Here is a 14,069-nt window from a genome sequence, read left to right on the forward strand (position 1 = left end):
GCTCCTTCGGAACTCATTATCATTCTTAATAAGTCTTAAGGAATAAAGGAGAGCATTGAGTGTAAATGCTGGGTAATCCTAACACTTCTCAAGGTGAGAGGAGTCTTGAGGACACAGAGAAAAGAGAGCGCAGAGGAGGGGGTGGGAGGGGGCCCAAGCAGCCCTGGGGGAGCGGCAGGCCCAGGGTCTGGGGGGCTCTGCAGGAGGCCTGGAAGCTGGGGTTGGGGACACCCAGAGGAGCCCCAGTGAGATGGTGTCAGAGATGACACTGGGGATCTCCAGGAGAGGGTGACTTGCTGGGACAAGGAGCAGGGGTGATGGGAACCTCTACCCTGGGCCCGCCCTGCTTTGGGTTGGGGTGGAGGCCAGGGGCCACAGGGCCTTTGCTCCGTCCTGGGCACGGTCTCCCCAGCCAGCTCAGCCCCTGCCCCCTGGCCTCGGGTTCCCGGAGGAGGCCCCGGGGTCTTGTCCTGCTCGTTCTGGCTCCCTTGCATTGTCTGCTCTGGGAAGCGGGAGGGACAGAGCAGCGGCCAGAGCTCAGCTCCGGACACTAGGTGGCTTAGAGGATCTTCGAGGTTTTCCAAGACGAGCAGCCACTGGCTTCCTCTCTCCTCCCCGCTGGTGGGCTCCGCTGTGCCCGTCCTCTGCCGCCTCAGGGCAGCCCTGGCTGACTGGCAGGAGGGCGAGTGGGCACGGGCCCAGGGGTCATGGCATGGCTCCTGCGGCCGGCGGTCCCAATGAGCAGCTTCCAGGCAAGGCGAGGAGGAGGCCAGGGGCAGCTTCCGTGGGGGGAAGGCAGCCGGTCAGGGCCACTTACAGGAGGGCCAGTTGGAGCTCAGCTCTGTGTTCTCTGCCACTTGGGCATGAGGCACTGCTGAGCCCATGGTGGGGGTGGAGGGCAGTCTCTGCTTCTTCCCCTTTTGAGTTCATGTGCCCCCTTGGAGAATCCTCTTAATAAAAAAATCTCATAAGCATAAATACTGCTCATACTTGGAGGGGTTTCACAGGTCTTATAAACCCAACCAAGGACCCTCTAGGGTCCCTTGCTCTGGTGGACTTCTTTCCAATTCTCCAGGACTATAGTGGGGAGGGGGGCAGTGACGAGGCAAAATCAGTTCTCACCGCCACTACCACCACTGCCGGCCTCAGTACCTGGCGAGCAGAGCCACGTCAAACTGTGACACCCACTGGGCCCCCGCAGGTGGATCAGGGCCAATGCTTAGGCGCCCATCTGAAGCACCACGCCTGATAGGTAGTTGCCCTTCTCTGGGCCAAAGGCCACCTCCCCCTCATCCGGCTGGCATTGTCTCGGGTTCCTGGGGTGTTTGAAGGGTCTTAGCCAAGGTCACGTCAGAACCACTGATTGTTTTCTCTAGGGACAGTGGTGGGCAGGGAGACACAATTCAGGTTTGACTTACTGTAGTCAGGTTTTGTGTGTGTGTGTGTGTGTTTAAACTCTTTTGGAGAGTAACTTCTGGGGAGCATGCAGAAGGGGGTGCGTGGGAGTTAGAGATGAAGGCTGATGACTGAGCTGGTGAAGCCTGGAGGGAGAGCAGGACGGGTTAATGGCGGGTGGATTCTGCTTTTCTGCTGTTTAAAAGCAGTAATGACCAAATTGCGTGCCCTGCGTGTGCCTTGCTGACGAGATTTACCGAAAGGAAGCTGCGCTGCCTCCCTGCTGCTGGTCTCGGGGGGTGGGTAAGCCTGTGTATGTGTGTGTGTGCGTGTGTGTGTGTGTGTGTGTATGTGTGTGTAAATGAGAAGACGGGGTGGGGGAATTAGCTCTGCCAGGCTGGCACCCTTCCCCAGCACTAATTGCTGGCAGAGTACCCACGGGGGCTGTGCCAGCGTCTCCAGCTCTGCCCGCCCCCCTCGACCCTGGGGAGCTCAGCTGTGCAGCTCGCTATGTGAGGACCATTTCCGGGCCCACTAGTCCTGGAGGCTTCTTTGGGAATTTCAGGGAAATCTGATCCTTGGTGGGTGGGGTGACCATGGGCCAAGCCCCGGCATCCCTGGTCTGGCATGAGGGGACAGGGTAAGACTTAGGTGGTCCAGAGCTCCCCTGAGGTCTAGTTGTAAGCACCAGGAGACCCCATTCCAGTTCTGATTCTGCAGTAAATCATCGTGTGGCCTTGGGCAAGTCATTTGACCTCTCTGAGCCTCAGTTTCTTCTCTTATCAAATGGCCTCTGACACTATTGCCCTCACAGGGTTGCCCTGACCGTCGGCTGGGCTTGTAGCTGTGAAAGTCCTTTGACATAATTAAGCGTGATGAAGAATTTATCATGGTCTCGTTGTCAAGTGCAGGGTGCCCCCCATGTCAGATGAGCCCGTTTTATATAATATGGTATTAGTCTCAAAGGGGACGCCTATGAATTCCATTCCAGAAAGCTTTGAGGCTGGATGTTGTGTGGTGCTGGGGTTGCATTTTTGTACCAGGTTGTGGGTTGGTTCTTTTTTTGGGGGGGAGGGTGGTAAATAAGTTGTGTAATTCAGTCTTTAGAAAATGAACAGTTAAATGTATCAACCTGGATGAATCTCAAAAACACAATATTAAGCCCCAAAACAAGTCACAGAAATCGCTGGGAGCTTGGGGCTGAGTTGGGGGTGGGTGTTGCTTTTCAGGCAGTATGGGGGAGCCCATTCAGGATGTGCGGTGTGCTTAGCTGTTTTGAGCCATGGATTCAGTGAGGAGCTGTGTATATTGTAGATTACGCATTCTGGAGCCAGCTAGCTGGGGGGTCCAAGTCGTGCCCTTACATCGGTTACTTAACTAGCCTGTGCCTCAGTTTTCTCACCTGTAAAATGGGGATAACAGGACCTACTTCCTGGGGTTGGTGTGAGGATTAGATACGGTACGACGTGTAAAGTGTCTTCCAGACCCAGGTAGGGGTGAGTGTGGTCGTATCTGCTGCCCTCCAGGGAGTGCTGTGGATGGGAGCATGGGGCAGCCGCTCTCTACGTATCTGGGGGCTGGGACCCTGGTAGGGGTGGTGCACGATGGTGTTGGTTGGAAATTCTGAATTTTGTGTTTTACCTCTCTGGGCTGCCGTGGTATTTTTGGTGATGAATCAGAAGGGGATGAGAAGTAAGACTGTGCCCACTTTCAGAGTCAGAGCCCAAGTGGGGCAGGGGCCATTGGTCTCTCTTTTCCACTGCGGCCAGATTGGCTGTTCCTGGAGCTTGAGGGGTAGGGTGGGGGCAGACCCTGGGAACTCACTCCGGGTGCCGGTGGCCTCCACCTGTGTTCCTGTGGCCTGGGCGCCTAGTGCTGAATGCTGGGGGTCCCCGGGGTCCGCGAGTGTGCAGAGGCTCTGCTGTGGTGGAGACGTGTGGGTGGCAGAGGGTTAAGAGCTGCTGCTGGAGTCGGCCTGAGCCCGGTGTGAATTTTGTTTCCCTCAACTGGGCAAATGAATTCCTTTAATTCTTTGTTTCCACGTCTGTAAAATGGGAGTTGGAATTCCTACCTTGTGAGAATTAGGTGAGAGGATAGTGATTGTAGCTGCCACGTGCTGAGGGTTGACGTCAAGCTTTCTTTCATGAACCGAGCTTAGCCCAGCGAGCGGCACACAGTAGGGACCACACAGTAGGGACCATGGGATAAGGATCAGATGATTAACAGACCAGCCTTGGGCCAAGCCTCAGGTGCGTCCCTGGATGACCTGGAGCTAACTGGAGTGCAGGAGGGCCTAGCCGGGGTAGCTGGGCAGGGGCGTCATGTGGATGGAGCCAAGGTTTAAGCCCACCCTTGGGTGATTCTGCTCTGGGGGGCACTCCCCAGGCATGAGTGGCAGTGGGGAGGGAAGGGCCCGGAGCAGAAACAGAGGAGGCCTGGCGGCAGTGACCTAAGGAGGCAAGGGCATGGGGGCTGTGAAGCAGGGAGCACTGGAGGGGCGAGGGGCACTTATGGAAGATGAGGTGTATGAAACTCCATGGGCCTCTCCCATTTCACTGTGCTATGCCCAAACACCCCGGTTCTTGTTTCACTATCTGAGATCTGGGAGCAGGTTAATTTCCATGACGAACTCCAGGCCACGTGCTCCGAGGATTTATCTAATTAAACTGATGCTTTTTTCTAAGAAAGAAAGAAAGGAGGAGAGGGAGGGAGAAAAGAAAGATAGGAAGAAAGCAAGGAAGGGAGGGAGGGAGGAAAGGAGAGAGGGAAAAGAAATGGAGGAACAGAAGGAAGGAATGAGAGGGAGGGAAGAAGGGGAGGAAGGAAGGAAAGATAAGAAGGAAAGAAGGAAAGGAGGGAGGGAGACAGATTAGCTGGAGGCAGACCGGTGGTTTTTGAAAGGCCATGACAGAGTGGAGGAGGTACTTGGTGTTTATGGTGGGGGTCTTCCTGGTGGGCCAGGTTTCTGTCTTCGGTTACTTTTCATGTATTTCCAACATAGCTCTTGGGCTGGGAAGGAAAGGGCTAGCTAGAGGGATTCTGGATGTGTACTGTTCACTACAGTAGCCACTAGCCCATGTGGCAATTTAGATTAAGTTAAATGAAAAATTCAGTTCTTCGGGAATTCACTGGAGGTCCAGCGGTTAGGATTCCGGGCTCTCACTGCCGAGGTCCCATGTTCCATCCCTGGTCGGGGGAACTAAAATCCCACAAGCCACGCGGCGTAGGCAAAAACAAAAGTTCAGCTCTTCCACGAGCTAGCCACATTTCAAGTCCTCCATAGCATGCAGCACAGAGAAGGAGCATTTCCGTCTCATAAAGTTCTATTGGACAGAAGGGTGCTTCCCTCAGAGCCTGGGCTAAACGGATGAGCCCCCAAGGGACAGCGATGGAGGTTGGTGATGGGCTGCTGGGATGTACCCACGTGTCAAAGGGACCTCCCTGTCTGGATTGCCAAGGCCTCTGTCGTGCTGGGGCTGCCTTCTGTATAGATTCCACGCATGTTTCCTCTCTCCCAGGGCAGGTGGGGCTAGAGTTCAGCAGAACAGGGTTAAAATCCTTCTCCCACTTACTGTCTTTGTGACCTTGGGCAGGGGTCTTAACTCTCTGACCCTGTGGAATTGGGCTAACGGTGGATAGTACCCGTCTCATTGGGTCCTTGCGATCGTTAACTGAGCTGATGGGTGTCAGCACTTAGTCTAGTGCTGGGCACATAGCGAGCACTTGAGAAATGGGGACCACTCTTGTTATAATCATTATAATTATAGTTGTTGATATTATTTTCATAATGATTATTGAATAGCTTTTGTGGCTGCTAAGTTCTTAGGGACACTGCTTGACCAAATCCTGATTTCTCCATAATCAACACTTTAAATGAGCCCCCTCCCAGACCCCTTTCTTCTGAGATCCCAGTTTGGATCCCTTCTTTCCATCTCTCCCCATCCCTCCTTTTTCCAGCACAAGGAAGAGCTGAAACTGCCCCAGAATTAACTCTTGCAGGCCTTTGTATTATACTTGTGAGTTAGACCCCCTACCCCTTCCAACACATGTATAAGCGTGCCCGTGTGTGTGTGTGTGTGTGTGTGTGTGTGTGTGTGTAACACACACACACATACACACACACACTCTTCTCCATGGGCCAAACTACATTAAAAAAAAATAGTTCTGGGGGGAAAATAGGGGAGAGCAGATGTGGCCCTGACAGGGCTAGCTGGGTTGTTTGCGGGTGGAGGTGGGGTTGGTGGCCTCTGGGAGGGACGTGTGTGTTTATTCCTGGACATTGCCCAGTGCCCTGTGTGCTAATGTGGATCTGAAAAGTCCCCTGCATTGTGCAGGCTCCTTTCCCCGTGAAAAGGCAATTGAGTCAGTGAGTTCCGAATGGATTGGAGCTGACAGTAAATGAAAATCTGGCAGTGGGTAGAAAACAAGCTCCCCCGCCCGTACCCCCCACCTAACACACACTCGCTCTGCCCTCCCTAAACTCCCAGTGCTTGTTTGGTTTTGAGAGGGGGTTTGAAAATAATTGTGATTCCTTTTGGTGTGTATCAACGTCATCAGCCGGGGTTCTGCGGCAGCCTCCTGCCCCCTTCTCCAGGGATGGCCTAGCCCTCTCCCCCAGGTTGCTGTAACCCCACCCCACCCCAAACTCCCCTTCGCCTCCGTGGCTCCGCCAGCGATCCCGAACGAGTTAAGGGCTGAATCAACTCTAGACCCAGCTGTACATTTCACTCTGGGTTCCTGAATGAAGCGATGTGCTGTGCTCAGCACGATTGGAGACTGTCTGCCTCGGGTGGCCCACCCGGCCCCCACCCTGCTGGGCTCCACCAGCTTCCATGGACCTGCTGCTGGCAGCTGGGAAGCCGGTGGCCCATGCTGCAGGGATCTTGTCTGGTGCCCTCCCCACGGCCAGCCTCCCATCAGAGACGTGTTTTAATTTGAAAAGAAAAGGTGCACCATTTGGAATTGGCATCGTCCCTGGTTTGCAAGGGAGGCTTGCGATTTTGAGGGTTCGTATGTGCCGTGGGCCCTGCCCCCCCATATTTTCCGTCTCCACCATGTCCACACCGGTACATCAGCCAAAAGATATTTATTTCTACCTGGCTCTTGCCAATGGTCCCATGTCCCTAGACCCCCACCCCCCTGCCAATTAAACGTTACCAAGAGCGCCAGGGAGGAAAATACTGCCACCTCGCAAATTCTCCTCCAGTCACCCCATATTTGTAAAATGGCATCTCTTTAGCCTGTTTTCTCTCGGTGGAGGTGTGGCATCTCTCCTCTTCCTGGGGGGCAAGAGGCAAGGAGAAGCACTCATTCTGGCAGAATTCCAGCCTGCTCTTTGGGGTGTATGTATCCCCCCATGGCTGGGGATGCCCCTCAGGAGCCCCCTTCTGGAAAAGGCCTGGTGGAGTGTCGTTACTTTAGCAGCTGTGCTGGGAGAGGCCCCCATGCGGAGGCACCAGAGAACAGTGGTCAGATGCACAGGTTCAGATCCCTAGTCCCTCATTTATTAGTGCTGTGACTTCAGGCGCCTCCCTAAAGGCTAGTGCCTGTAGTATGGTGTTCCTACAAGGATGAAATGAAATAATGCTGGTAAGGCCCTTGACACAAGGCCTGGCACGTGGTGACAAAGGGGAGCTGTTATTGCTACTATTACGGTTACTACTCCATCCTCCCCATCTGTCATCAGGAAGGCAGGAGGGGGGAGGGCTCCAGGACACCCTAGGCCAGGCTGGAGCTGCGGCCCAGTGGCTGTGGCCCCTGGAATTTTGCTGAAGCATACTTGCCAAACCAGCAAACCAAACGTGTTGGTCCAGTATGGAGCCCTGGAGGAAGCAGGGAGGAGGCTTGCCATGCCCAGGGCTGGACTCTTGGATCCGAAAGGTGGCAGCCCCTGGGCTGGCCTGGCCTGCCTGGCCCAGGGAGGAAGTGCCTCCCAGACACTGGCACCATCTTGCTTCTCTTTAGCCTCTACTCAGAGTTGGGAGCGTGGCCCCTGCTCTCCCCCAGGTGCAGGTGGCCTTTGCAGCCTGGCACCTGTTCCTGGAGGGCGGCTGCCAGCAAAGGTGCAAACCCGGGGATCACCCTCTGTGTCCTCTGGGTCCTTTGCACGAGGCCTGTTTGCTCCCAGAGGGACTCGCCTGGGCGGTCCTCGGGGAGGGGGTCAGAGAGGGGCTTGTCCTCTCATCCCAGAGCCCCCTTCCTCGCCCTCCAGGTGTGAGTCACAGGAGAGCCAGGACCAGCCTCCTCAGATCTGTGTGCTGGGACCTTGCTGGGGGATGGGGCAAGGGGAGACACGTGAAAGGATGAAGGATGTGGAGGGAGCCGGGCAGGAGGTAAAGCGTCCTGCTTTTGTCTCCAAGGGTCAGCAAGCAAGCTGAGTTGGTTTTACATTTTCATTTTATTAAAAGAGGAAGGAAATAGACATTTACCGAGCACCAACTATGTGTCAGATGCTGTGCTGTGACTTTCTGTGGGATTGAAGGACACAGGCAGCTAGTGGTCCGATTCCCATTGTCCCAATCAGGAAATAAGGCTCAGAGAGGTTAAGTAATTTACCTGAGTTCACCCTGCTGGTTAAAGGAGAATCGGAGTTTGAATGCAGGTTGATATGACTCTGACACGCATGCTTTTCTCCTTACACTGGGAAAATACAACCATTATTTTAAATGGTTTTTGAAAATACATAAAAGGAAAAAAATTCACCCACAATTGAACTATGGTAACACCACTTCATTTAGTATTTAGTGTTTTTCCTTCCTGTGTTTTTTTCCTTTGGTGACTGTATATGTGTCTGTGTGTGTGTGTGTGTGTGTGTGTGTATGTATGTAATATACATTTTGCATAATTATAATCATAAGAGAATATCATTTGGGTTGAGACCCAGGGTGAGACGGGAGGGTCTCCTGGGCTGGGGCCGCTGGAGAGTGATTGATTCTCGGCAAAATGGAAACCTGGTTTTGGCCCGGAGCCATCTTTTCGGTAATGAGGTTCCTGAAGTTGCACTGGAGAAAGCAAACTGGGTGAATGGGGTGGTGAAAAAGGCCCCAGTATTCCCTCCTGGGTTGGTTTTGCTCAGTTAAGTGGTAGAATTTTCCTTTTAACTCACTTCCTTCTTGCTTTTGACAAATGGGAATATTTGTACCATTTTCCCGAATGACCTCCTCTCCTTGGGGTAATGAGAAAATGAAAGTCTCTGCTAAGTGCTTTGAGATATTCAGATATAAAAATGGAGAGCCGAGTGTTGTCATGGGCCTTTTGCTGCCAGGGCGCTTTATAAAGAGGAAGAGCAGTTTGGGCGTGGGGGGGTGAAGGTCAGCGTGGGGATGAAGGCCATTGCTAGAAGCAGCATCTCTCTGGGCCCGGGGGCCCGGGCGTTCAGGGCCCCGCACAGGATGGGCAGGGTTTCAGTGGAGCTCCCTCCACCTTCCTCCAGGTACACACTCCAAGTCCAGGCCCCCACGGTCAAGGTGATCCGGATCACTCAGGCAAAGCCCCCACCTTGGTTCGAATCATGTGGATAAATGACCCAGTTCAAGGAGAGGTCTTCCCCGGCCCCCTTCTCCCCATCTCGCCTCATAGCGTCAGCCCAAGAATAACACGGCAGAAGAAATACTGTCACCTATGCAAGTAATGATCCTGCAGGTGATTTCAAAACATGGAAAAATGTTTATTGAGTGAGTGAAAAAACAAAACAACACACTGAAGGCCAAGTACTGTGAACGCCATGATAGAGACGATATAAAAATCGCAAATGCGTATGGACAAAGCTTGCAAGGTAATCCTTCGAGATGAGGATGATAGAGTGAGGGTGATGGGACGATGATGATTTGTTTTTTATTTCACAACATTTTCTTTAAATTCCCCCCATGACTAAAACCCAACAAAGCCAACGTGTCGGCCCAGTAGGGGGCCCAGTAGGGAGCCCTGGGGAGGGCGAGGGGGCGGGACAGAGCCAGGCAAGAGGACGCCTGCACCCACGGCTGTGCCAGCCACAGAAACCTATGAGATCTCCAGAAGCCGAGGCATATCGGTGACTCAGACCTTCGTGTTATGCTGTTCAACAATAGCTTTTGTCCTTTGCCCAAAACCCTAGGCCAGTGTATTAAAAAAATATATATATATAAAATTATGAGATAGTTCGTACTTTCCTTACCAGCCTGTGCCAGCTTCGGGTGCTTTATTTATTCAAGGTGGGGAGATAGGGAAGGCGGGGTGGGGTGGGGGGCAGACAAAAAGGAAAAGAAAAACAAGGTAGAACTCGGACAAGGCCCAAGAAACGTTTGAGCCTCAGCAACAAACTTTCTTTTGTTTCCCCAGTGGGGAGAAAAAAATAAGGAGGAAAAAATGCAGAGGACCAGTTTGAACCGAATAAAACGTCTCACGTTTTGTGCGTGGGGTTGCCTCTTGTAGGGGGTTTTGCCTTTTGTTTGTGGAACATGAAAGCTACTTCATGACACTCATCTCTGGGCTAGAACTTGATGGGGGTGGGAGTGGAGGGACCCAGGCAGAAAGGGCTGGAGCAAGGACAGCCAGGTTGGGCTCTGGTGAACATGAACATTTCACTTGGCTCTTCTAGCCAGTCCTGCCCAACTGCCAACAACCTTTGCCCTCACTTCCGGTTGGGTTTAAAAGAAGGTTCCGACCTCCTGATGTCCCAGAAGCAACTCAGTGCTAGTATTCAGAATTTCATGTGAATCAGGGGTGAGGACAAGTTTGCCTTGTACCAGTTTGGACCAGAATGTTTCTCCCAGTGTCCATCGGAAGACATTTTAAGAATAAGATTTAGGAAGAAAGATCTTGGGAGGAGAGAGTTGGGAATGGGTGTGAGTGTGTGTGTAGTTGTGTGTGTGTGAATGATTGTACGTGTGGTTGCATGTGCTGTACATGTGTAAAATTGTGTGTGAGTGATTGTATATGGTTGTGTGTAAGATTGTGTGAGTGATTTGTGTGAATGGTTGTGTGAAATTTTATGAATGTGTGTGACTGTGTATGTGAGATGGATTGTGTGTGAGAGAGACTGAATGATCGTGTAAGTAATTATATGTGCGGTTGTGTGATTGTGATATGATTGTGGGTGACTGTGATTGTGTGTACGTGTGTCCCCTTTAGTCTTAATCACTTGTTCCCCCAGTAGTAATAGCCAGGCCAGGTAAAGTTTATGGGGGCTTACATCTATTTTTTCCCATATTACCTTTTCCCCATTCCCCAAACCAGTTCTCCTAGTGAACCTGTCAGGCAGCCCAGACCCTGGGCTGATTGGCAATTCTTTCTTCAGAATTAGTTCCAAGGATTTTGTAGGAATAATCCAGGGTCTTTGGCAACAGGGTGACCAGTAAGAGAAGGAGGCTTGTGGGTTAAAGGCAGAGTCACAGCGGTCTGAGGTGGCCTGGCCTGGAACTCAGGTGCCCCAGTCTGAGACCCTGATGAGGATCCCAGCGCTGTCGGCCTTATTCCAGGGCTCCCGTCTGCCCTTGCCGAGGCCACCTCGGAAGCGGATTTGCCGTCAAACCTCCGAGGCTACGTGGGCTTTAATGTGACTTTCTGATCTTTCGGTCCCTGTGACCATTCCCGAGAAGGCAGCACAGGGATGATTGTGTTTGTTTTACAGATGAAGAAACTGAGGCCCAGAGAGGGGAGGTACCTTGTCTAAGATCACACAGCTAGTCAGTGACAGATTTGGAACCAGGACTGAGTCTTTGTGCCACTTGGAAACTTGGTCATCTCTCCCGATGGCTCAGGGCAAGACTGACCAGTCCCCAAGGACAAGGAATCCTGCTTGCGTCCAGTTACGGGAAACAAAGGGACCCTCCTGGTGGGTCAGACGCTCTGTGGCTGTGGTTGGGTGACTGGTCTTCTGGTTTCAGGGACTGTCTCTGCTGAGGAACGTGTGCTGGACGGTGAGACAGGATGAGGGGGTTCTAGCCCCACCTCTGTCACCCACAAGCAGCCACTTCCCAAGACCTCAGCTTTGCTGTCTGTGGCTAGAGTAAGAGCCTGGACCCAGCGGTTCCTCGCCCCTTCCTACTTTTGGACGGCGGAGCTTCCTGCCACGATCCAGAGTCCCCAGCTGCGCCAGGCAGCAAACCGCCTCCCACAACCTGTCCAACCAGAGATGCCAGTTTTCCCAGGGCTCCCGTGAGCTAGCTCCCTGCCCCTTTCTTGTGCCGGGGACGGCCTTTACAGGCGCATCAAGCAGTGCCCCCGGCCCATGCCCTGTGCACCTGCTTACTTAACTGCACGTCTGAATGTGGCTCGTGTCAGAGCCCTTTGGTTTGAGTACTCAGAGCCAAGACGTGCGAAAATTAAGAGGGGGGGAGAGAAGTGGTACCCTGTGACAAGAGGCAGCTGTGGTGAAAGGGGCAGGCGCCATGCCCGGGGTGAGCACCATCTGGGCGGGAGGCCTGGCTTCCAGCTGTGGTGGCTCCGGAAGGGCAGAGCCTGGGAGGGATGATTTTGAAGCCACTACTATGGAGATTAAGGGGATGAGAATGTAAATCTCAAGTAAAAAGGTAATTGAATGTAATAGCAAACACTGCTCGCTCTATGTTAATTTTAGCTCTTCCCCTGGATACAAGGCGCTGTATTAGTGTTTTATTACCATTTTGTTTGCACTAATAAAATAGTAAAATTTATTTCAAGGAAGTTGAAGGATGGTTTTACAATGCAAATTTGAAGAAATTGGACTTTTCATTTATGCCTCTGCTATTTTATACCCTGACGGGTGTAAATTAGCTACAGGGACCGAGCAGACCCCACTGATGGTGACTTGGGAGGCGGGAGCCCCGGCAGAGGTTCCAGACTAGCTTAGGGCGTAAAGCAGAACGCCCCGCAGAGAGGCTGGGGGGACATGGGGGGTATGATTGGGTGGACGGGGTGGTGGGTGAGGGTGTGTCAGGCGTGAATGACAATGGTTGTCAGCAGACACGTCACACACTGAGCCTGCGGGGAGACACACGTGGCCTCAGACCTCAGGGCTGTGTCTTTCCTCTCTGCCCTTTGGCCCCCTTCCTGTCTTGACATTGAGCCTCAGTTAACCTGGTGAACCCCAAGGGGTACTGAGCAACTTCTTTCCTCTGCTACTCAAAAGGAGGGGTAGTCCAGTCCACACAACACCCTTTTTAAAGGGGCTGCAGGTTTAGGGGAGCCATGGGAATGTGAAAGAAAGACACTGAGCCTAAAAAGAGCCAGAGAAAGGGACCCAGGCCAGACATCAGTCTAGCAGAGACTCCCCGGCACAGTCCCCTTCTCCATTCTTCTTTCTGACCTGGGCATACTTGAGAAACTGGACGAAGGATGTTTTCAATAAGCCAGCATTTCTTCAAGTTGGACCAAATGGTAGTGTCCATGAACAAAAAAGGCTGGAGGACTGAATTTTTTTTTAAAAAAACAAGTTGTCTGAATTTTAGGGAACTGGATAATAGCACAGGAAGGTGGAGAAGGGAAGGAAAGGGATGATGAGAGAGATTCATTTTGAGTTTTGGGTAGAGAATTCAGGTTGGTTCTTGTTTTATCCAAACCGGTTTGTTTATCTCTGAAAAATTATCAGCAGCAATGGCCCAAAGCGCTGCATTGGGGGACCAGCTTCCAAAGGGTAGGGATCCGAACAAGTGTTCTAATGTCTGGCGAGGGCTGTAGCTTGTATTGCCCTGGGTTCTCTGGCTGGCTGCCTGGTGCGGGGGAAACGGTGAGCCAGTGACGCTGGTTCCCAGCCCCAGCCCTAGGTCTTGTGGGGTTTTTCTCTATGTGTTTTCGCTCCTTGTTCGAGAGTGATGTGTGTGTGTGTGTCTGTGTGTGTGTGTCTGTGTGTGTGTGCGCGCATGAATGCGCGTGTGTGTTTAATGCAAAGATTCAAACTGTTGATACTGGCAAGGCCAGAGCTGAAAAACTGGAGCGGAAATGGCGGCAGAAGACACTTGAGGCTTCCCTTGACTGCAGGTGGTGTGAGCTCTGGGTGTTAGCATTTGGCTCTTGGACTGCAGGGAACTTGGCACTGGGGCAGGGGAGGGTGGGCACAGGCTCCCAGCCTCTCCTGGTGGCTCCTCGGGGGCCTGCAGGCTCGCATTTGGAGCAGAGGGGTCTGCACTGACTTGGGTGGTGGGAAGTGTCTGAGGGTCAGGCCGGCTTCCAGCAGCAGGGCCAGCGTTCCGTGGGATGGTGTTTGGAGTAGAAAAGTTCTCCATCTGGGGCTCTTGGATCAAGGGGCTATGGAAGGCATTTCTTGGGGTCATGGGGTTTAGAGGATATTCAGAAGGCAAGGGACTCCAAGCCTGGACCCATAACAGGCCAGGAACCTCTTCCTTCCCGCTGCTGGGAACACGGGAGGCCCTGTGGTTCTGAGGGGGCAGAGAGGGAGGACCAGTGCTGGTGGAGATGGCCAGGACAGCTTTGAGAGTGTTGCTGAAAGAAACCAGAGATGAAAACATTTAAAAGTGGTGCATCTTTTAGCTTTGGAAATGGTTCCCGATTCTCTGAGAGCAGGGAGAGTGCATCAGGCAGGGGGGTTACACTTCAGGTAGATTTCAATCCAAAACTGTAATTACATCAAGGAGCAGATGGAAATGGGCAAAGAGGATTAGTGGCGTGGCCTGGTGGGCCTGGTGGTAGGGGTGGCAGGCTTGACCTCTGTGCTTGGATCACAGCAAAGGTGGTTTGCCCCGGACGACCCCGGGGAACAG

The 14,069-nt window shown here is 52.8% G+C and overlaps 1 protein-coding gene across 10 annotated transcripts in view; it reads left to right on the plus strand.

Annotated features, from left to right (window-relative positions):
- The window catches only part of CASZ1 (castor zinc finger 1), a 155,287-nt gene that overhangs the window by 13,687 nt on the left and 127,531 nt on the right, over positions 1-14,069 (plus strand). The window contains exon 1 of one of the 10 annotated variants that reach the window (XM_027110208.1): positions 7,396-7,407. The exons of 8 other annotated variants lie outside the window; for them this stretch is intronic. The gene's annotated coding sequence lies outside the window, so the exon portion shown is untranslated. Of the gene's footprint in view, positions 1-7,395; positions 7,408-10,325; positions 11,772-14,069 lie in introns of those variants that run through there. One more of the 10 variants, XM_027110207.1, reaches the window with a different exon arrangement.

Source organism: Aethalodelphis obliquidens, unplaced genomic scaffold (genome assembly GCF_003676395.1).
Source record: "Aethalodelphis obliquidens isolate GAN/ISIS:26980383/991018 unplaced genomic scaffold, ASM367639v1 scaffold9, whole genome shotgun sequence".
NCBI lineage: Eukaryota > Metazoa > Chordata > Mammalia > Artiodactyla > Delphinidae > Aethalodelphis > Aethalodelphis obliquidens.